The sequence below is a fragment of the Nannospalax galili genome, unplaced genomic scaffold (assembly GCF_000622305.1).
Source record: "Nannospalax galili isolate Female #2095 unplaced genomic scaffold, S.galili_v1.0 scaffold175, whole genome shotgun sequence".
NCBI classification, from domain to species: Eukaryota; Metazoa; Chordata; class Mammalia; order Rodentia; family Spalacidae; genus Nannospalax; species Nannospalax galili.
In genome coordinates, this window is record NW_008336314.1 from 1,108,051 (window position 1) to 1,131,489 (window position 23,439).

At 38.1% G+C, this 23,439-nt stretch overlaps 1 protein-coding gene and 1 pseudogene across 3 annotated transcripts in view; one reads left to right on the forward strand and one right to left on the reverse strand.

Moving 5' to 3' along the window:
* Prkg1 (protein kinase cGMP-dependent 1) overlaps positions 1–23,439 on the forward strand; it is a 1,315,555-nt gene that overhangs the window by 985,982 nt on the left and 306,134 nt on the right. The gene's annotated exons all lie outside the window — the stretch shown is intronic.
* On the reverse strand, positions 1,021–1,682 carry LOC103732506 (annotated as a pseudogene).

Below are 23,439 nucleotides of genomic sequence, written 5' to 3' on the forward strand. Positions count from 1 at the left end.
ATGGCATTACCTAAGCTTTCCAGTACAATATTCTGTATGGTCAAATGATGTGAAAAGAGGCATCTTGTTCTGTTCCTCATCTTAAGGGAAAGCATCTAGTCCTCACTATGAAGTCGGTGTTAGCTGTAACTTTTTCTTTCTTTCCTTCCTTCCTTCCTTCCTTCCTTCCTTCCTCCCTCCTTCCATCCTTCCTTTGTCTTTCCTTCCTTTCACTTCTGTTCTTCTTCCTTTTAAATCAGGTTGAGGACGTTCCCATTACTCATAGTTCACTAAAAGTTTTCTTTTTTTTCTTTTAAATCATGAATAAGACATTTGTCCACATCTGTTGATATGGTCCTGTCATTTTTCTTCTTGAGTTTCTTGATATAGTAGGTTATAGTAATTGATTTTACAGTATGAAATGGGGCTTGTATAGTTGGAATAGATACCTTACTTGATCATTTCTTTTCTTAAGGTTATGTTGGGTCTAAGATGACCCTTTTTTTCTAGTTTCCTAAAATGGAAGCTTGTATTATTTCCTTTTGATTTCTTTTTCTTTCTGCTTTTGCTGCATCGAAGAGGTTTTTTTTTCTTTTTTTCTTTTTTGGTTTAGAGGTTAAATTACATTTACAGATAAGGAAAACTTCTAGATCCAAACAGTAGTAGTAAAGTTACTGTTTCTGGAAAAATGCAAACCCACATGCACTTTACACTCAGAGAGCAGGGGGCAACATGCACATCAGGCTCTAGACTTGATACCTGGGACAGGAACCGAACAGATGAAGGCCAGACAGCCCCTTCGGACCCCATTTGACTCCTCACATCCCTGCTGCAGAACCAGCATGATGCTCAAGAATGTAGGTGGACTGGGCTGGGTTTCAGACTTCACAGAGTGGCCCTTCTCTGACTGTTAACATTAGGCCAAGGGCATTAGCTCCAGATTACTGGTTACAACAGAACAGGATTAGAACAGAAAGAAGCTGCACAGAAACCTTGTTTCTTCACAAGTACAGCAGTGGGCGAACTGCACTTCCCAAAGGCTCAGTCGACAAACTTCCTGTTGGCATTTGCACCAAGCAAGCCTTGCAATACTTCCAGCACCGGCTGCTGGCCTGTGAGATCCAGTCAGTCTTCCAGGGTGTTGGAACCTTTATCTTGCTATCCCTGCTAGATTTTAATTCCACCAGCTGTTTCTTCAGGCAGGTAGACCTCCTGATCAATTTGGACATCAATATCTTTTCTGTGGTGGCAATTTTATACAAAGAAATTGCTTTTTGCACTGCAGACTTCAGCAAAGAGAAATCTTGGTTTCTGCCATGTATAATCAATTGGGATCCAACTGCTGGTATTACCCCAGAGGACCAGCCCATCTAGCAGCACCTGGTACCTGGCGGTATCTTTTACCACCTTGCTGAGTCATGGTATTGCCTCATTTAGCATATTAGTGACGAGGTCCTCTCTTGCTGTGAGGACTTTGATTCTTGATTCATTAAATTGAACATTTGAATTTTCTTCTGCTGCTTCATCTGCTTTTTTTTCTCATAATTCATAACCTTGTCTTTGAATTTGTGCACGAGAACCTTTCTCAGTGTTGAACTTTTCTGCCTTTGTATACGTTTCTTCTGCTTTCTCATTGACTTCTAGTTTAATGAAACTATTATGTGCTTAATCTACTTTCTCGTGTCAGCAATGCTGAGCACCATGGTGAAAGTGACACTAGGCTGCAGATAGCAAGTCTTAGGCTTGAAGGGGCAGCGGATTAAATCAGAGAGGAAAATAGTACATCTTAAGAATTTCATAGGTTTTATTTTCAGTTTTATTTATTCACAGTTTATTCCTTTTGAGACTCCTTTTAGTCATGTTACCTAAAAATATGCAGTTTTAGCTACATTTCTGTTATTGCTTTCTTATTCAGTGGTGCCCTGAACACATACTTTGTATGACTCCTATATCTTTCAATTTGGTAAGGAATTCATTTTGACCCAGAATATGGTTTATACCGTCAAATGTTCCATGTGAGCTTGTGAAGAATGTGTGTTCTGCTGTTGGTGAATGGTGTAGTTCACAAATATAAATTAGATCTAATTAATTGATGATGTGCTCAGTGCAAATATATTCTTGCGTTCTATTTCTCTTGGTAAAGAACTACCATTTTTGGCCTCCTGTATTTCGCTGCTGTATCATTAGATGCCTGCACACTAAGGGCTTTATGTCTAATGCAATCTTTTTCTGAATGTGTAATTCCTTTCCGTATTCCTGATAGTTCCTTGCTCTGAAGTCTGCTCAAACTCAGGCTGATATGGCTGATTCTACTCTGCTCTGATGAGTGTTAGCATGACACCCCCCTTAACTTAAGTTTTCTTTTTTCTTGAACCAGGGCCTTGCACATGCTAAGCACACGCAAACACTGAGCTATAGCACAGCCCTTTTTAAGTCTTTTATTTTGAGATAGGGTCATGTAACTTGTCTAGCACTGCCTTGAATTTACGATCCTTAGGCTGCCAAATACTTATGATTACCACTGTTCCAGGCTCCTCCCTTGGATTTTCATCTATTTATGACTATTTAAAATCAGTTTCTTACAGGTTACAGGTTATATTTAGTTCTAAAAATCTGTTCATATAATCTCTGAATTTTTTTTTCAGTCTGGCCTCCACATGCCAGACAAGCACTCCACTAATAAACTGTATCGCCAGCTTTTTATGTCTTTAATTGTAATCAGTTTGAAGTCCATAGGTCTAGACAAGGAGTTTTTGCTGTTTGATATTTTCTGAGCTTCCTGGATCTGTGGTTTTATATATGTCATCAATTTATCAAAAAATCTCAGCATTTTGCTTCAAATAGTTAAATAGTTCTTCTGTTCCTTCTGGAATTCTCATTGCATACGAGTTTTGCATTATTTAACATTTTTTTTCAGACTGAGTCTCCCTGTAGTCACAGCTGAACTTGAACTTGCTATGTAGACCAGGCTGTCCTTGATCTCACAGAGATCCTCCTGCCCTGCTTCCTCAAATGCTCAGATTAAGGGTGTAAGCCACCATGCCCAGTTTATGTATTTTTTTTCTTTTTTTTTGTTTTTTGGTCTTTTTGAGACAGGATCTCCCCATAACCCCAGCCTGCCTGGAACTTGCTATGTAGACTAAGGACTTTATATCTTCTGCAATCTTTTTATGAATATGTAATTCCCTTCTTGAACTCACAGAGATCTGCCTGCCTCTGCCTTTCCACTGCTGGGATTAAAGACAGGCACTAGAACTCCTGGTTGTAATTGTGTCTTAATCTTGAATATTCTGTTACATATTTTGTTGTTACTATTTTTACTCTTTTGTTGTTTTGTTTTTTCTTGGAAGCTCATTTTAGGAAGTTCATTTTTTATCTTTCATTGTTTGTGAGACAACGTCTTTCTCTGTAGTCGGGCTGGCTTTGATTCCATGGCAGTTCCCTCTCCTCGGCTCCCTAAGTGCCATGTTTACAGCCATTCACCACTGGTTTGGCTCATATTGTGTATTATTGTGCATTTTACCTATGTTTTCTGTTTGTTTTGATTTTGAGATAAGGTCTTCCTGTGTGACTAGAGCTGAAGGCAAACTCACAACTCTTCTGTTTCAGCTTCCAGATTACTGGGATTCATGTAAATTTTTATTGAAGGCTAAATATAATAAACTAACTGTGTGAGGAACTGAGACAGATAGATCTTTAGTGGGAAGGTTGGTGTTTCTCTGACACGAGTTAGACTCTGCTTACTGTTTGCTGTAGTCAGGGTGCTCAAAGGCTGTGATTTCCTCTGTAGTCCCACGGATAGGTCTTGGTCTTTAGTGAGCAGACACTTCCCTTTTTCTATATCAAAGGCTGGAGTCTTGAAGTTGGGTTACCTCCCTTCTCCTAGGTTTGTTACACCTTGCAGATCTCCAGTAAGTTAGGTTTTGCTAAAATAATATCCCTAAGGAGACCAGAAAGCTCTGGGCATCTTTCACAATGGCAAATTTTCTTCTCCCTGTGGGGAAAACACAGGGTTTTGTCTTCAGTATCATGGTAAGAACTTGGTAGGGTACAAAGGGTAAAAACCAAGGCAGTGCGAAATTGGATTCCCCCTTAAGCTGCCTTTCCAGTTTCCAAGGCGGTGGCCATTTCCTCTGCAGCTATGTTGTTCTGCTGGAGCTTAGGGAATGTTCCTGGCTTTCAGGTGTTTTTCAGCTATTGTTTTTGCCATTTATTAAAAAGATTGATCGGAGCAACAGCTTCCAACCTTGTTTGATTTCAAATATAGTACCTATACAGATCACTTGAGCACACGCATGGCACAAAGTGAAACAGTTCTCTTACTCTTTACTTTCTTACTCCTTCATTGATCTCTGATCATAATGATGTAACATAATACAGTTATCACAAAAGTCAGCATTTCTTTGCGCATGTTAAAAATATTTTTCAATGAGATACCACGTTAGTGGGAAAAATTTACTGTGGTCAGATGCCTGCAGTCAGAATTACAGGATGCCACTTATATGAGAACAAGCTGGGGCTGTAAAGCAGACCAGAGAACCTTAATAGAAAGGAATTGTGAGGAACATGGAGGACAGTAGTGGAAATTGGGATCAAAGCAGTGTAATCTTGGGGATAGAAGAAATGATGAAGAGGATAACAGCCTCTTTAGATGTTTGACCCATTGCAGAACTGATTCGGCCGGCTTTGTCTTTTGTATTCAGGATGCTACTTTCTGATGAGCATTACTATTTGTGCCAAGATGCTATGGAGCAGTTTCTCCCAAGCAGGACTGCCCTTCGGTTCACAGCTGTCACTGCTGATTCAAGTTGTCATAGCCATGTAGCCTGCCCAACCTCTTTGCTCAGACAGAGCCTTGACATCTCTGATTACTGTCGCTTGCTTGCTTTGTGTGCTGCGGAGTTTTGCAGTGGTCCAAAATTGTCACAGCATTTTAAAAGAAGTATGAGAACACTTCTTTTAACCTGCCTGCTTGTGGCTGTATCAGTTTACCATAGAGCGATTACTTATGGCCTGATTCCCCTGAACGTTTCTTGCTTAGTATTACTGTTCATCGAGTACCACTTCAAAGACGCTCTGAAGTTTTCCTCACTGCCAGGAGGACATCACGGCCAGCAATATTGACTGAGTTTAAAAGAGCGTGTTTATTATTATTGTGTGTGTATGCATTTAGGGTGTGTGGGAGTTCACAGATGACTCCCATGGTCTGCAGAATTCAGGAAACACTGACAAAGTCTAGCTTTTCATTTCATAGTTAAAATGATGGACTTACTTGTGAAGAAGTTAAAGGTTTTACTAAAGGTATTTGCAGTTCGTGTAGACAGAGACTGACTGGACTTCTCTAGATGTCTTTCCGGCCCTTATGCTGTGTACCTTAAGGCAATTACTAATGGACTATGTCTTTGTAGGCATACCAGTTTGTGACAATTTTCAAAAGACAGGTCACACTCGAAAGGTAAATAGACAAGACGTTGACCTTGGTGAATTAAAAAGTGTTGTTTAAAATGGAAGCCAGGAGGCCCCCTGAGGCTCCTGTTATTACTTTTCAGTGTCAGTTCTTTAAAAAGCTTAAGGGCCAGAAATCTTGATGTGGGGAAGAATACGGCATCAATAAAGAAGGATCTTGGTGCACTCTGACTGACACTTGAATTTGTAATCTTCCTTTCTAATTAACATTAAAGCTTTCTCTATTTGCAGGAAAGGTTATGTAACTGAACTTGAGCTTCTAAAAAGATGTTTTAGCAGCTGCTCACCATCCTAAGATGAGGATCACTATTATCTAGGATCATTTTCTGACATCTGTATGACTACTGTTATAATCCTCCATACGGGGAAAGCCATGCTAATGCTAGCTGCACCAAACTATGAAATCCTAATTACCACTTCCTGTTCTAGAAAAGAAGCTCTGTGTAAGATCAAAGCAGCCATGGAGAAGAGCAGGGGTTAAGCTGAGCATGGCGCTCAGTGGTAGAGCATGGCCAAGGGTGTGATCCTTGGGACCACTAAATATATAGGAAAATTAAAAAGAAAAAAGAAAACAGGACGGCGTCATGGTGGCTGTTGAATATTTTGTGTTGATGAGTTGGAATCACTAACTAAAGGAATTCTGAAAGTAGTCAGTTATGGTGAACGACTGCAATCCTGTCCCTGGGATACAGTGGCTACAGTTCCAGAACCTGGAGGTCAGGGAACTTAAAAACAGCCTGGCAACACAGTGGAATTCTAATTACTACAAAGAAATTCAGATTCTGGAAAGCACCTTTTTCCCATTCACTTTCTCAGCTGACTTAAAGACCCATAAGTTTTGTTCCAAAGCAGTTTACATTGCACATTTCTTTGACCTAAGCCTGGCTTCTTCACTGAATTTGCTAACAGCTGGTAATATCCAATAATAGTTACAGATGATTCAAGTATGATTACTCTGATCCATAAAGTGATAGATAGTGAAACAATGACTTTAGTCTGTTGCTTAGACACAATTGTTCCCTTGACAGTTCTGTAGCACACTAGGCTACTAGGTTCATCATTTTAGAACTGCAGAGTGGCACTCCCATTCTGGGTGATTTGCCCTCTACTTGCTTACGTTTTGTGTTTAAGTAAGAAGTTATTTATGGCATGTTCAATGATAAATGTACCCAAACCAGATCAAAATGAAAATAAAACCATACTTAAAAAATAATACATAAATCAAGAAAGATGAAAGTCGATGAATTTTCCATTTTGTTTACCTGTTTTGTTTAATTAAATGTCATTTACCCACCAATTGTTAAAGTTCCCCATGAATTAAGAAGGAATTTTATCAATGTTAAGACAAAACCCTTGGATAGACTGTTATACCAGCTTTTAAATAGAAGAATATTGAAAAGAAAGAATTTCTTTTTTTATCCTAACTACATAATTTTCTTTTTGACATTACCTATTCAAGATCAGAATTCTGATATAAGTATAAAACACAAAAAATTAGATATATTAAAACTCTGTTTCTCAAGTAAAATATGATGAGAAGTAAACACTGTGTACTCTCAGAGACTGCTGACATAGTGAGATCTAACAAGATCTTTTGAATTTTTTCATTATTTCCCAGGGGAATGTTACTTCGACTTTTTTTTCAATCAATTTTATAGAAAACACTTTGAAAAAAAATCACTCTAGGATGCTGGTCTGGGACTAACACGCCTAATGAAGTTACCTTTCTCTTAAAAGATTATTTGGGAATCTTGATTACTTCAGGACAGGATCAGGGACATTGGAGGAGAAGTAGTAATACAGTTTTAGGTACCAGCCTCTCTGGAGACCCAGAATTCATGGTAAATGTGGAGTGTTGCCATATTCATCCTACCTCTGTGCTCTACCTCATTGGCCAGAAACCACACTGAGCAGCCATAATTTTTATGAATAAAGATTTGTTATGTAGTATTTTAAATTTTTTTATTTATGATATATGTGTGTGATGTTTGAATTTGCATATACTTTGACACTTATGTGGCAATTAGAAGACAGATAACCATGTGGAGTTGGTTCTCTCCTACCTGTATGTGGGTGGGTGCTAGCCATCAAATTCAGGTTGTCAGGATTGTGTAGTAAGAACATTACAGTCGAGCCATTTGGTTGTCCTATCTAATATTATATTGGAAGATATTTCTATACTCTTTCTATTTTGTTAAAAAATTCTTGGCCGGGCGTGGTGGTGCACACCTTTAATCCCAGCACTTGGGAGGCAGAAGCAGGAAGATCTCTGTGAGTTCAAGGCCAGCCTGGTCTATGTAATGAGTTCCAGGACAGCTGGGGCTTAAAATAGAGTCATACTTGGCACATAATTTATTTAGGGAAGGAATTTTTTTTTCAAAATTACATTGATTTTTATTTTCATTCTCTGTTGCTGCTGTGGCTGAGTCTGATAATGTTGGTTGAAGACATGTACCTCAGAATTTAGAAGCAATATCCTTTTTCTTTTAGTTTATATGGTAGTTGTGCAGAAAAGTTTGAGACAATTCTGACTAGCAATATTTTAAAAATATAAACTACTGGGGCTAGAGAGATCTGGTCTATGATGAGTTCCAGGACAGCTGGGGCTACAGGGAGACCCTGTCTCAAAAAGACCATGAAAAAAATTCTTTACAGTAAATTTAGAATTCACAGTTTTGGTACAAAAGTAATAATATTAGTATACATTTTTATTATTAGTATCCATATATAACTTTTTATTTTTGAAATAGGGTCTTTTTCTTTGCAGTCTGGGCTGTTCTCAAATTGTCACCCTCTGCTTCTCAAGTGCTGGGATTACAGTGGTTTATCACCATGCCTGGCTATATATGTTTTTCAAATGTTATAAACACAGTACCTTCAAGTGACCCTGTTTTTATTGGTCTGTGATGATGTAAATCAAAATTAAAATTTATTTGACTAAAAGCGTGCCCCTAATAGGATTCCTATATTAAACTTCAACCACCTACCCATGGCTCGGGGAGCATTTCAGAAGAGGGGCAGAAAGATTGTAAGAACCAGAGTGGGTACATGATCATAAGGAAACAGTCTTCCAGGTCCCCGGGAACTTGCTCATATGAACTTATAGCAGTGGTGTCAGCATACACAAGACCAGGCAAACACAATCAGACAGAAATCCAGCATAGAACTGGGGAAATGAGCAGCAGGCCCCAAAGTTGCCTATTGACAGCTTATTACTGCTGGGTGAGGAAGAGTTGATTTTCTTTAAGGAAGTAACTCTAGATTGGCTGACTAGACCCCAGTGGATGATCTTGCACTGAGGGACATCTGGGTACACAAATTTGACTCAATAGACCTTAACATATATGGCAGAATTCATGAAATCCAGTCGGGGAGATATGGGGGGTACAAATGGGGCAGGGGATATAAAGATGATAAAGTTGTTTTGTATGAAATGCACAAAAATTCAATTAAAATACATTGGAAAAAAGAGAATGTCTTCTGAGAGGATTCTGGAAGATAGAATGGGAAACAGCACAAATCTTTCTCATCATGTAGACAGCGCTAGCACTGGAAGAATATCTGATGTAACCCTTTTGCAGCTCATGAGTTTGTTAAAAGCTTGCAGTTTCTCCGGGAAGAGTGTAAATTGTGGTTAACTTTGGACAATTCCAGGTCTTAGTACAGTAGCGACCATCGACCTGTGACCCCCAAGTTTCCTGGCAGGTTTATTTAATACCACTGAATTATATCCTTAATGACAGCTACAGTTGTAAATTTTATGCTCTGTGTAATTTATCACAATAAAAAAATTAGAAAAGGGTTGTCTTTTTCGGTTACCCTTTTAATGTTTAAAGTTTTCTTTTGTAAAAAGAAACAAAAGGCAAATATGGTAGGACTCATTGCAGTTATTTTAAAATATTACTTGGGGAAGCAGGTGATGATGCTATGCTGTTGTTGATATGTTTTAAAACATAGCTGGGTTGCCAGCCACTGTAATAGCTGACAGTACTTGGGTTTGTTGCTCCTCCACCCCTTAGCAGCAATGGTGAGTTGTAGTGAGCAAGCTTCTCTTCTTATTAGGCTGTATTTGTCTAGTTCTTCCCTAACATCAGCCTAAGTCTATGTTGTGGGTGTATTGTGGCTGTTTCTTTTCTGTGAAAATAACTGTTCCATTGTAGAACTGAATATTCAGTATTGGTGTCTCTGAGACATCTGTCTGACACAGAGATAATTGTCCTGGCTTGAACATATTATTATTCACAATCTTTTATTACTTGACAAGTGTTGTAGTAGGGGCCAGTTAAACATTTAAAAAGCAGTAACCTCTAAAACAAGAATCCCACAATGATAATAGAAATGGAAGGAAAACACTAGAGAGGGAAGGGGCACTAGAGATGAGCAAGACCTACCTTGTCATGCTACAAGCAGTGAAGCCAGGTAAATACATACAATTCCCTTGGCATGAGCTAATGAACTGCACTCAATTAAATGTATTTCTTCTGGGTGAGTAATACGGAATTCCTCTAAGAAAGGAAAACTTTTCAGTTATATTGCACCACATATAATACAATAAAAAGTAGAGAAATTGGAAGGAATCAATAAATGTATTTTGCACATTTCTTTGGTAATATCCTCTACCATAATAAATAAATGTTTATGAGAAACACAGTGGAAATAACAAAATTCACAGTCATGAAATGTCTTGTTAAATTTTTCTTATTTAAGTATTTATGAGATAATATCATATATTTAAAATCTGCATACTATTTTATAGAGTTCTGTCTTCAAATTTTACATTAGAAAGAAAAAAAATCTCCACTATGCATAGTTGATATGTTCAAAAATTCAATTGTTATTATTAGGATTTTTTTGTAGATAGCTATTGCCTTTCCTGAATAATAAAATTTGACTGAATACTCTTCATTAGGAAGGATAATTTTTGTTAATGTAACATTATAATGCACATGTTATTATAAACATTATCTTTCATTCCTCTCTTCAGGCATGTTCTCATCAATCCAGTTATAGTGACCTGTAATCCTAGCACTCAGGAATCCGAGGCAGGAGGATTACAGTGAGTTCTAGGTCAACTTGAGTGACGTAGTACGACCCTGTTTTCAAAGAAAAGTTCTCATTGAAATATTTAGTGTCATTTTCTCTTTCTTGAACCAAGTGAGTCCTTCTTCCCCACCAGGGAGAAGAAAAAAAATCATTCTTTAAAAATTTATTTATTTATTTATTTATTTATTATTTATGTGTTTACACGTGTGAGTGTCACAGTGCACATATGAAAATCAGAAGACAACTTTCAGGGGTTGGTTATCTCCTTCCACTATGTGGATCCTAAGGATTAAACTCAGGTACCAGTTTGGTAGAAGCACTTGCTCTCAGTGACCATGAGGTCATGGTCGATGGCCAGAGGATAAGGTCATTCTTTAACTCATAAAAAGAGATAATTATTTTAATAATTCTGAAGAGGAGACATACCAGTCTCAACCAAGACAGTTTTAAAGATCTTGAAAATACCGTGCTATCTTGAAAAAGTATAAAACAGTATTAACTGAGAAAATAACTTATTAGGGAAACTGCATGTCTTTACTAATAACCATCATGACTATTTGTTAAGTGTTCACATTGTATCAGGCATCAAGGGCTTCATGTAGGTTCACATAGTGAATCTTTAGGTCATCTGTGAAATGAGTGATATTAAGCACATTTTACAGGTGAAGAAACTTGTTCAAAAATAACTACATAAGAAGGTGACATGTGGTGCAACTGGATGCTGATATGTCCATGTGCCTAAGGCTAAGCTTTATTTTTGGCTATCCTGCCTCTCCCTGGACAAGTGGAAGAGCAACTTTCTTGGGGCCAAGTGTACACCTCAGATGTAAAGGTCAAAATGCCAATTCCCAGTGGAAATAATTACAGGGCCTGTGGCCCAGCCAAGTGTTTGTTTTTTTGGATGCTGGGGATGGAATGGGTGCATGGGGATGGAATGGGTGGTCGGTGGTGGAATGTAGTACCTCCTGCTTGCTAAACACATGCTCAAGCACTTGACTGCACACCAGCTTCAACCAAGGCGATTTCAAGCCAGCTGCTTGTGAAAAGCTAAATCTTGCTAAACTTTTCCATCACTTGAAGATTTCTTTTTCAATGAGAAACTTTCAAGCACCTTTATTGACTGCTACCAATGAACTCACAATGAACTCTGCAAGGATGTGTCCTTTATCCTGGGAAAGGAAGTACGGTCAGAGTTATCTCAGTAGCAGAGAGGGAGAAAAAAATCTTACTCTTTTCATAATCAGTCCCTGAAGTGTTTTCAGAATGATTTGATACTCATGTTAGAAATTGTATCTGGGATCAGGGATGTTTTTTTTTAATCTTTAATTTAGCCCAATAGATATTATTCCAAGGCTTTGGTTAGTAACTCCAGTATGTGACACAGTGATCGTATTTTCAAAGCACATATATAAAGTCCCATGCTGAATAAGAACGTGCCTCCTACCCACACTGTCCAGAGCTTCACAGTTTACTAAAGAAGGAAACAAAGGCATTTAGTAAGGAGGGTAAATGGATGCAGCTGGTGGGGAGACAGCACATGCCCATCTTCATTTGGACCGTTGCTTCTTTCCTCAACTATCTGTTCTGATTTGAGAGAGAGAGAGAGAGAGAGAGAGAGAGAGAGAGAGAGAGAGTGTTACTGGGGTTCAAACTCATGACCTTGTGCATCCTAATCAAGTACTCTACCGTTAAGATACACTTCTAGCCCCCAATCTGTCCTGATATATTTTAACAAAAAAAATTCAGCAATGTTTATCTGACATGCAGATTTTTTTTGAAGATGGAAATGAGAATCTCCTAATTTTCATTTTAAATTCTAGGTAAGATTTTGATTCTAACATATACTGTGAAGGTCAAAGTAAATAAATTGTCTATACCATAGATTTTCTCTAGTAGATAATGATAGTTCTGTTGCTATAGTTTGTTATAGGAATTAAGTGAAGTAATTAGAATACATTTGGCACAAGCTTGTATCTGCCTTATAGCATCTAGTAGCTTTAATTGTAATAATAGGAATTCTTAAGAGTGTTATCAGGACAACAGGAAAGAGGAGATTTTCCAGAATCATAATTTCTAAACAGGCATTTAAGCAATGAGATGACACGAACACAACTTACACGTAGGTTCAGTTGTCATCTATGAAATAGTCATGAGCACTATTTGGATTTTTATTATAAAAATTATTTATTATTACTTTGAATGAGCAAAGTTTTCATGACACATGTACAGAAGTTAAATAAGCCAAAGGACTGGCTGGAAACAAGGAGCAACCACAGCACTGCATAAAATGGAAACAGAAAAGCTTTGGCAATATGATTCAAAAAGCAACCACCCTGGCCTGACGATTGGAACAGCCAATCAGATAAGAAAGGTAAAGTATCACTGGAAGAGAGAAAATGTACATAAGTGGATGTACGTGCATGGTTACACACACACACACACACACACACACACACACACACACACACACTGAGCATGTGCAAGAGAACACACATATATTTTCTCTTTCTCTTCTTCTCCCTCCTTTCTTCCTCCCTTCTCCCTCTTCTCTGCTGCTTCTACCTTTCAGTCTTTCCAGGTTATATTGGGATTGGGTAAGCCAAAGATCAATGTGCATTCATGTACAATTCTGAACAGCCTTCAAGTTTTGCAGCTGAAAATTCTTTTTGGAAAATCCTCCTTTAGCCATTCCACTTTTGAAATCTACTGAGAATTACTTAGCGTGACCCAAGTCATGGTATGGTAACAAACAATAGCACATAACAGCGACTTATGCTTATCATTCATGTTCCGTCTTCAGTGTAGGCCGCTGTTGACCTCTGCTTATGGTGGTCTCTAAAGACCAAGACTGACACAGTTCTATCTGACACCTGTCTCAGTGATTGCCACGGCAGGGAGAAAGGTTTGTGTGTTTCCCCTACCTTCTTCCTGTGACCTCATAGTATGGAAAGACAAGCTTTCCTAACTGATAATGAGAAGTAAAACCACACAGAGCATTCTGTAGCTTCAGTGCCAGTAGGTCTTGGGCCCAAATGCAGAACTCACAGTCCATTATACCTGTGCAATGTATTTTGCCATAGAGTAATTAAACAGACCATTCTTTTTATGTGGATTTCAATCAGGTATCACATGAAAAAGTAATCAAGCAACCAGAAGAGAGGGAAAACCAGGCAGTTTAAAGAGGAACTATGAGTTTGGGATTGGGAGAATCATTTTCCCTGCCTCTAGTCTCGGGATGGTCCTGGCTACAGGAACTCCATGGTGCTGAACCAAGGCTGTACCTTCACTTGCCCCTCACTGAGTAGTTTCCCTGGAGGGGACCGTGTTCTGGACCCTGGAAATCTTTGCTTTGATTGTTTTCTTAACCTTAAACTTTGTGAAGATTCCTCCGGTTTTTGATAGGAGAGAATGTGAGGTTTTAAACCTCAGAGAATTGCTAAACATTTGAATTATTTGAACTTTGCTTGATTTATACACAATCATTAAGTATCAAGGGAAAATTCAGTACACACTGTGATCTTATTAACTCTCAAACAACTGGAGGTGAGTATTCATTAGGCTTTAAGCAAACAAGAATAGGAGAAATCAATTCTGTAAACATTTACCAAAATCTCAGAATGGAGTTCAGTAATTGGAGGCTTGAGCTAAGGTAGATTCAAAGATAAAAAGGACTTATCCTTGCAGCACAGATAAGTAGCAAGCTTCCCCTCTTCCTACAGCCTTGCACTCGTTACGAATACAACCACCACTTCTAACCTTTACCCGACTGTGGATCACTCTCTCCTTGACACCTTTGCCTCACCTGTGCTAGCTCGATTCCTCTCTAGGCACATCTAGTCTCACTGTTGTAGTCCCTCTCATAAACTGAGTCCCCAGTCTTCCCTTCAGCATGAGCACTCACCACAGCTACTCACTGAACTTTCTTGAGGTAATTTCATTCCATTAATATGCATATGTAAAATGGTCTAAAATCCATGTCCTTTACCCATTATTCCTAGCCTAGATCCATTTATTAATCGTGTGCTTTCCAATCATCTAACTTGGCCTGAGTTCAACTGGAAACAAACTTCTCCACCTCTCCTTCCACAATAACAAATGGCAATATTTGTCTTAGTTAGAAACTGGGCCTTCTTTGGTTCTTTTCTTATGTTTTCTTCTCTAAATTAAAAAAAAAAAAAAAAAAAAAAAAAAAAAAAAAAAAAACCATTGGTGGGCAGGGAGAAAGGAAGGTGGGAAGGAGGGAAGGAAGGAAAGAAAGAGGGAGGGAGGGAGGGAGGGAGGACAGGAGTGGGAAGTGATTGCCTAGTGAGATTCTGCTTGAAAAAAAAAAAAAAGAAAAGAAAAGAAAAAAGCCCTGTACTTTGAACCTTCTCAAAAGCTCACACAACTGCTTCCTTCTGTCCTGCCTTGTCTGTGTCAGGGGTTAGAGATGCTTCTTTCCCTGTTTGTCTTGACACCTGGCTCATATCTCTGTCATCACCTTTATTAAGTACTGTAAATCCTTAATTTTGTTTACTATTTCCCGTTGTTTGTGCCCTCTTTAGTGGGCTCTGTGAACCTAGAATCAGTTATTTATGTCTAAGTTTCTGGGAGCCTAGAATTTCTTTAATACAAAGATATATTTTCAAATGAATGAATTAGAAATTCAGAGATGTTGAAAAATGACATTCATGACAATCATTTACTTATTCTTCCTCTTCTTCCTTTTTTGAGACAGTGTCTTTCCATGAAGCGCAGGCTGGCCTGAAATTTGTGATCCTCCTGCCTCAGCCTCCCTAGTACTAGGATTTCACGATTGCTCACCCAACACTCAATAATTTTGCGTCTTAAAATCAAATGACAATATCCCTACATTTTCCACAAGGGGACAACTGGATTTGCACACAGAGGTAGTAAAATGATCTGTTTAGACAAAGAACTGGGCTTTAGGAAATGGCTTAGCAGTGCTTGTGAGAACTCTCTCTGGCATTGTCTTTGACCTTAGTAACATTTATCAAATGAAAGAGCAAAAAAGAGAATGAAATTAGTATCATAGTTTTGTTTTTTAAACCAAAATGTAATTATTGCAATGATGGCTTAAAACTTTTCTTCCTTGTGTAAACAGATACTTAGATTCAAAAGACTAGTGAAAAGGAAAAATTCATAACTTGAGAAAGCTCCGTGTAAAGTGTGCATCTTTCTTATAGAAGCTTATGGCATTCAAATCAGAAGCAACCCATTTTGCTTGAGTCCTTACAAACTTTTTAGCGCCCCTATTTTGTGTCTGAGTTTTCTCTGAGGGGTTGATACAAATCAGAAGAGAGAGCATAAGAGATTTGTGGAAGGGTTTCCATAATAACTCTCTGACATTCAGAGTGAGAATTGTTTTCCTGTTCGATTAGTAGAGGTGCTTTCTCTAAGAATCTAACTTCTCAGACTAGACTTAGAAAACACTTTCAGAAAATTACAGAAAGCAAGTTGAGGTGTTCTTAGCCCTGGCTAGTATTGGATATAATGCTCATAAGGTCGTCTCTAGATTTTCAGGCCACTTGATAGGCCTTCATTTACATGTCTAAAACCCTTTTTTCTATGCAAGTACACAGAGTTGTGTATTTAATACAATTATTGTAGCCATATTCCAGGCCCCAATGAGCTGCCAAAGGAAAGGCATTAATAAAGCTGTGAAACAGGAAATAATTTGACATGCATTCAACTGTCTCCCCCAAGTGTTAGCTTGTTTTGACTGGTTAGTCTGACTTAATGTTTCTAGGGGCTTTCTTCTGTCATGTGCTCTTAGACAGACCATATTGAAACAGACCACAGTGTGTATGTCTAGGCAGAAGAAGTCCTTGCACAGACAATTCCTTTCGCTCCATCCCAACTGTATGTGCCATTTCTCTTCAATGGATCTATGAACTGCCTACTTACTTACTGCCTAATTTTATTGTAGTTCATCTAATTTCTTAAAAATTATGCTGTTTTCCTTTTTATATTAACTCAAGTAGAGACTTCTGTTCAGTATGCTGAAGCTAGACTCTCCCCAGGAATATGCAAGAGCTTGATTTCCACTCACTGAGTTTGCCAAGGCCCAAGGAGTCAAAGAAATGAGTTTTTAAATTCCAATGAAAATGTGGTTTAGAGCAAAGTGAAAGACATTTGTATTCTTTCAGAGGGCATTGATATTATGCCCCTTCTTAAAGTGATTAGAAATTACATTTTAAAATGTTTTTTTTTTCTTTTGGATATTTTGTGATTGTAAGACATAGCATTACTTTCATTCTTTCTTGCTTTCTTACCCCTTCATCCACCAAGAAGCCACAGTAGCATGTGATGTCCTCCAAAGACGACATGGCTTCCAGGGTGCTCCCTACACAGTGCCCAGATCCACCCCCATTCAGCTACCTCCCTTCTAGATAGGTGACTAGCAATGTGCTAAGCCTTCTAAGGCTCAGTATCTTCATCAAGCAAGGTGAAGATAAATTCATTGACTTCAGAGGATTCTTCTAAGCTTTTGAAAAGAAATGAAATACATTTTCATTGTTTCATATTATTCTTATTTTGTTGATATGGGTACTGACAGGGGAAGTATATGTGAGTATAATGAATTTGTAGCATGTGAACATGTATAACTTTTTTAAAGTCCAAAATTTTTCTGACTAAGTCTTAGTGCTTGGTTCTCTTTTCATTAGTTCATTCTATGAGCCAGAATTGTATGGGGACATTCCAGCTCTTTTCTGCCTTTCGTTTTCCACAGTGGGGAATGAAGTTGGGATCTAGTATGTGATGCCATATTCAAGTACTCCACTACTGAATGACATCCTCGGCCCCTGATAGTTTTATGTTCTTGTTGTTATTGTCACCAATCATAAATAGCTACAACGAAACATGATTTGGTATGTCCTTTTTAGAATGCAATATGATTTGACAAATATTTTTCACAATGCTTAATAGTATAATAGAACACTCAAAAACTTTATTATCACAGATATGTGGAAGACATAACATATAGACAGAATCCTCTGCCCTGTTGTGATTGGTACTGGCACATGTTTGCTTTTGTTAATTTTAGAACCATCATTTAATGTAAAAAGATCACAATGCACTACAAGTTTGAATAAGTATAAATAAAGATTAGGCTTAACAAATATTAAAATGAAGAATAAACAGATGGTCGTCCTGCCTCCCTTTTTCCTTGATGAGTACATAAATGCCTACTCTGAGAGATACTGCTGCCATGGTCATGACCTTCAAATGCTTTGGTTTGCTTTTTCAGACCTCTGGTATGTGGTTTGTAAGGGAGTATCTTTAAATATGTTTTCTGGCCCTGAAAAAGCGCTGTAGTTTACCAGTGGCAAAATATACATAATCGATAAGTACAGAAGTATTATATAAATAAAGTAAAAAAATTAAAATATCCCTCAAATCTAGCATCATTTGCTATGAGAAGTTTTCCTGATGAATAAGCCATTTTATTTACAATATCTTTGCAACCCCTGTGAAAGACTTAGACACTGAGAAAAACTGAGTATAATTGTTGATGTTTTAGAAAAGTGGAGCATCCAGTGCTGTGGTTGAGATATGTGTTCCCCAAAGGTCTGCATGGAAGGAGTTTAGTTACCAAGGTGACAGTATTGGGAGGTGATGGAACCATTAGGAGGTGTGGCCTAGGATGAGGGCTTTAGGTCATGGGGACATGCCCTCGGAGGGAACCCTTTCTTTTAGTCTTTTGCTTACTGGCTGAGGAGACGGGAGGTTTTAATCACAGCACTTGGAGATAGAGCCAGGAGGGTCAGGAGTACAGCATCATCCTAGACAAGTAGGTCATTCTATATGGCAAATTTGAGGCCAGCCTGGGCTATATGATACAATTTCAGAGAGAGAGAGAGAGAGAGAGAGAGAGAGAGAGAGAGAGAGAGAGAGAGAGATTGAAAGAGAACCCAAAAGCAACAGGAGAGAAGACTCCATGAGAAAGGCCTCTGCAAGGAGCCAAGACTAGGCAGGTGAGTGACTGGTAGTCAAAAGAGTACTCAGAGGCTTGGGTAGGCCTCTGAGAATTTGCTAATAAGCTAAAACTTTTGTGCTTTTATTCTGACTTGGCTGCTATAGTGAACCCTACAGTGAATTTAGCATATACATGTATTTTGTTATATTTTATCATGCATATTTATGTTTTCAAACAATTCTTAATATATTTGGCACATCTTTTTCTATGATGTAAAACTTCACACATAAAAATAGAATAGTCTGGTAAACTTACACTTACTCTGGATTCGGTTTCAACCGCAAGAAAAACACCTGGACTATTTTGTTCAATTCATTATCTTTTAAAAAATCCTTTAGTCTAGCACTGGATTAAAGCAAATCCAATACATTTCATAATTTGTTTTCCAACAAATGCTTCAACTATCACTCCTAAAACTGAAGAATACTTTTTAACTAAGTATCCGTCAGTATGACAAATTTCTCCTGTGGATTCCTTTTAAGTTTTACTTGATTAAGGACCTAACAAAAGTGAGCATGCTGAATTTAATTGATATGTTTATTAGGTCCATTTTAGCTTCTTGTTTCCTTACTTGGCAAAATTGAGCTGGTAGATTTTCCATGTTGTCTTTTTGAATTGAATTTGAATTTTTGAGAATTTCATGATATATAATTTATTTTTTATTTTTATTTTTTTTATTTTATGTGTATGAGTGTATTGCTTGCATGTATGTAAGTGTACCCATGTTCTGCAGTGCCCACAGAGGTCAGAGGAGGGCATCGGATCCCCAGTAACTGGAGTTACAGACAGTTGTTAGTCCCCATGTAGGTTCTGGGAATCGAACCCAGGATTCCTGCAAGAGCAACCAGTGCTCTTAACCACTGAGCCATCTCTCCAGCCCCTCATACAATATATTTTGTTTTTATTTAGATCTCCACCCCCATGGGCACCCCCCTACTATAGGCTTTTATATGTAAACCTTCTGTTCCTAAGTCCTCTTTGTTGTGGGCTCATCCACTGGAACTTGGTCTACCTACTAAGAGCCTCACCCTTAAACTAACTCATCTCGTCCCAGCAGGCATTCCTCAAGTGTGGTTGGGTTTCTTAACAACCTTCCCACATCCATGCTGGGATTTTGTCTGGCTTAAGCTTATGTCAGACTTGTGCATGCTGTCATCAACCTTACTTAGTTATGAATCCTGCAAAGTACAACTGACCTGACAATATATGCCCACTACTGCAAGAGTGGCATGGACATTATGGGAGTAACCAACCACTTTGTAATTAGATTTAAGGTCCACTTCATAAAATAGAGCCCATATTTAACACTGGTTGGCTCATTACATTTGGACATGATAGGTCTGGTAGCTGCTATGTTATGTGGTTGTCTCTCTTTGTGTGTAGACATGGATCAGTGGTTTTACTGCTGTTACACTGAAATTCAGCCAAGAAGTATTTTGTATATCCCTAGCACTCTAAGTGAATATGGCCATAGTGTATGAGTATGAAAAACTTGTGAAAAAGTGTCCTATAGTTTCTTAAAATCCAGTGTTTCTATTTGTAGTTTATTAATTTTTGCTGCCAAATTTTCACATTTATACTTCAGTGGGCCCATTTCCTAGTTAGAGAGGCTTGTCTGTTCCACGTTTTCCTTATTCAGGATACTATTGTTGCCAACTTTGTGACACAATTGTGTTTACACATACATGATTTTCTCTAACTTATTTAGCTACTGAACGCTAATGCTGAGTCCCTGAGGATGTATTCCCAACTTTGAAGATATTGCCTAATTTGCTCACAACATACACCCATCAGCGTTTGGGCACCCTTAGTACTTCTTATCATCAGAACACTTGTTTTTTCCAGTCTCATGAGTGTACAAATTGCACCTCATTATAGATTAAATTTTATTTTCTGTGCTTATTAGTAAGAGCAAAATCTTTTCATGTTTATTGGCCTTTCCATTTCCTCTTTCATAAACTTCTGAAATTGCTCATCATTTAACTGTAGGGTTAATTGCTTTATTCTTACTATCTTTTAAGACTCCTTTTTATAATTTGGGTATGAATTCTGGACTTGTTATTTTAAACATTTGTATTCAATACTTTTTTTTTCTGTGACCAAATAGCTCACAAACAATTAAGAGAGGAAGCATTTATTTTGGCTCTAGTTTCCAGAGGGTACAGTCCATCCTGGAGGGGAAGGGTTGGCTGTGGGAATGGCTTGAGGTTGTGGCAGCAGGAGCAGGGGTGTTTGATGACATCTTGCAGGAGGTCAGGGAGCAAGTAGCTCAGGCAGCCCTCAAGGCCCACCTCCAGTTTCTTGGGTTTTCTTTATCTTTTCTTTTCTTTTTAAATTTTATAAAAACTTTATTGAGAATTTCATATATGCATATAAGATGTTTTGATCAAATCCATGCCCACTTCCTCTCCTCCAACATTCCCCCTTCTGAAGAGGTAACCCTAAAATCTTTTAAGGATTAGATATACCAAACACTTTGGAGAGTTTTGGCCTTTGGAACAGAGTATGTTTCTAAGAGGCCCAAGGACATTTTGACTTTTAGCCAAGAAATTGGCTACTTGACTTTGGGGTCTTTTTACCCTAACTACCTAGCCAATTCCTCCCTCCTATTCTTATCACACCATCCTCTGAAGGGGTTACCCAAATTGCCAGTAGGGAATAGGGACGCAGACTACTCTGGCTTCTTCCATGCTGAACAGGGACGCAGACTACTCTGGCTTCTTCCATGCTGAACAGGGACGCAGCCTGAGGCAATTGGAGTACCCCTTCAGTGGGTCTATCTAAAAGACTCCCAAATTGCATAACTCTTGCCTCACAAAGGAAGAAGAAAGTCCTTGAATCATGAATGGGAGATGTGAAGGAAAAGTAAAGGCAAGAGTAATTATCATTACAAGTTCTACACAGGGGACTAGAAAAAAGTCAGAACAGGGCAATTTTCAAATGTTCATATGAGAGTCCATTGGAATTTCTTGACAAGGGCTTCCAAAAGCATCCCTCTATTGGGTTCTTCCTCATTTTTCTTTTGTCTTCCAAGACTGGACTAGGTGGCTGGGAATTGGGCTTTCATTTGTAGGTATTCTCTGACAAATTTTAAGATCTATTCCATGGCCCAGGCTTAGATTCAAGGCATTAGATTTTCTATTTCTCATTGATAAATAAATGTTTGCTGTTTATTGCTGATAAGGGTCTCATTGTGTAGCCCAGACTGACCTTGAACTTGACATACTCTTGCCTCAGTATTCCAAAGGAATGTAGTGTTTATAGACATGTGCCACCACACCAGGCTTGATAACTAAGATTTGATGACAGATTGTGTGTCTGTTTGTCTTTCTATAAACTGAATTTTCTACCAGGGAATTCCTCCATTTGTCTACAAGTAACTTTGTGCTAAGAGTAACCACTTATTTTAAGAAAAACCACCAACCAACCGTTTGAATTAAGTATATCTGAGAACTCCATTGTCTGGTCCCTATAGCGTCTTCTGAGTGCTTTACCATGAAAGTGGCAAGCAACTTAATATTTCCTCCTCTAAACTCCAGACCTCAGTTTAACCTGATCCAAGGAATTTTATAAAGTGAACAAAGAAAGCCCTATTGTTAACATGATCACGGTTACATGAATTCATTCCTCAACCTGGTCAGGCTTTCAAATTCAGCAATGATGGACACAACCAGATGTGCCCAACAGAATTTGAGAGTTGCATTCTCCAAACTACCACATTTGCATTCTCTTGCAAACGTTTCTTTTTTTTTTCGGTCTGGTTGCGTAAACTTCATTTGGTAATCTCTGGCTAGGATCACATTTAAATACATTTAAACACATTTAAATACATATATTTAAATACATTTAAAAAAGTATTTTATTATTTTTGTTTTGTGTATATGCATGTATTGCCTGCATGTATGTAAGTGCACTGGTGTGTGCAATGTCCTTGGAGTCAGAAGAAGGCATTGAAACCCCTGGAACTGGAGTTATGGACAGTTGTTATCTGCCGTGTGGGTGCCGGGAACTGAACCCAGGTCCTATGGAAGAGCAACAAGTACTCTTAACCACTGAGCCATCTTGCCAGCACCAAGTTTAGATACATTTATAAAATGTGTTCTGTTTAATTGTCCAAGATAAAAATGAAATTCAAAATTCTTACACAAAGTACTGAAGAAATAGTCCTGAAGATTCATTAAGTGAATCTGTATGTCCATTTCTTTCTTTTTTATTTATTATTATTTTTTTAATTTTATGTGTATGTGTGTATTGCCTGCACATAGGTAGGTGCACCCATGTCATACAATGGCCCTGGAGGTCAGAAGAGGGTGTTGGGATCCCCTGGAACTGGAGATATAGACAGTTGTTAGCTGCCCTGTTGGTGCTGAGAATTGAACCTGGGTCCTCTGCAAGAGCAGCCCGTGCTCTGAACCACTGAGCCATCTCTCCAGCCTCTTATTGTCCATTTCTAAGCTTGTTGCTGCTCATTGTCTATTGGCAAGTGTGTGTCTTCTAATTTAAGTAGTCAAGGAAAGAGTTTAGCAGGACATCCATGGTATTCAGTACATTATATCCTCAGTAATTAAAGCTTTTTTTTTTTCCCTTGGTCTTTTTGAGACAGGTTTTTGATTTCATAGTTTACTGTTCATTATAACCTTGGCCTATCAAAGCAATTATTTCAAAATTTCAATTATCTAAAGAGTCAGTTAAACAAAAGCAACATACTTAGTTTATTCCTTTCATAAACATTTATTGAAGACTTTTAGTATATTCCAATGTTTAGAATGTAGGTTACCAAGGACACAATGATTAAGCCAGTAATTAACACAAGGCTCTTAACCTTGAAGAACTCATGCTTTCAACAAGCATAAAACTGTATGATTACTTCACTATTTGGTAAATATTTGTATACAGATACACGCTGATGGTAATATGTCACATGTATTTACTTTACATGATCTGTGCCACATGTTTTCAGGACTCTGGAT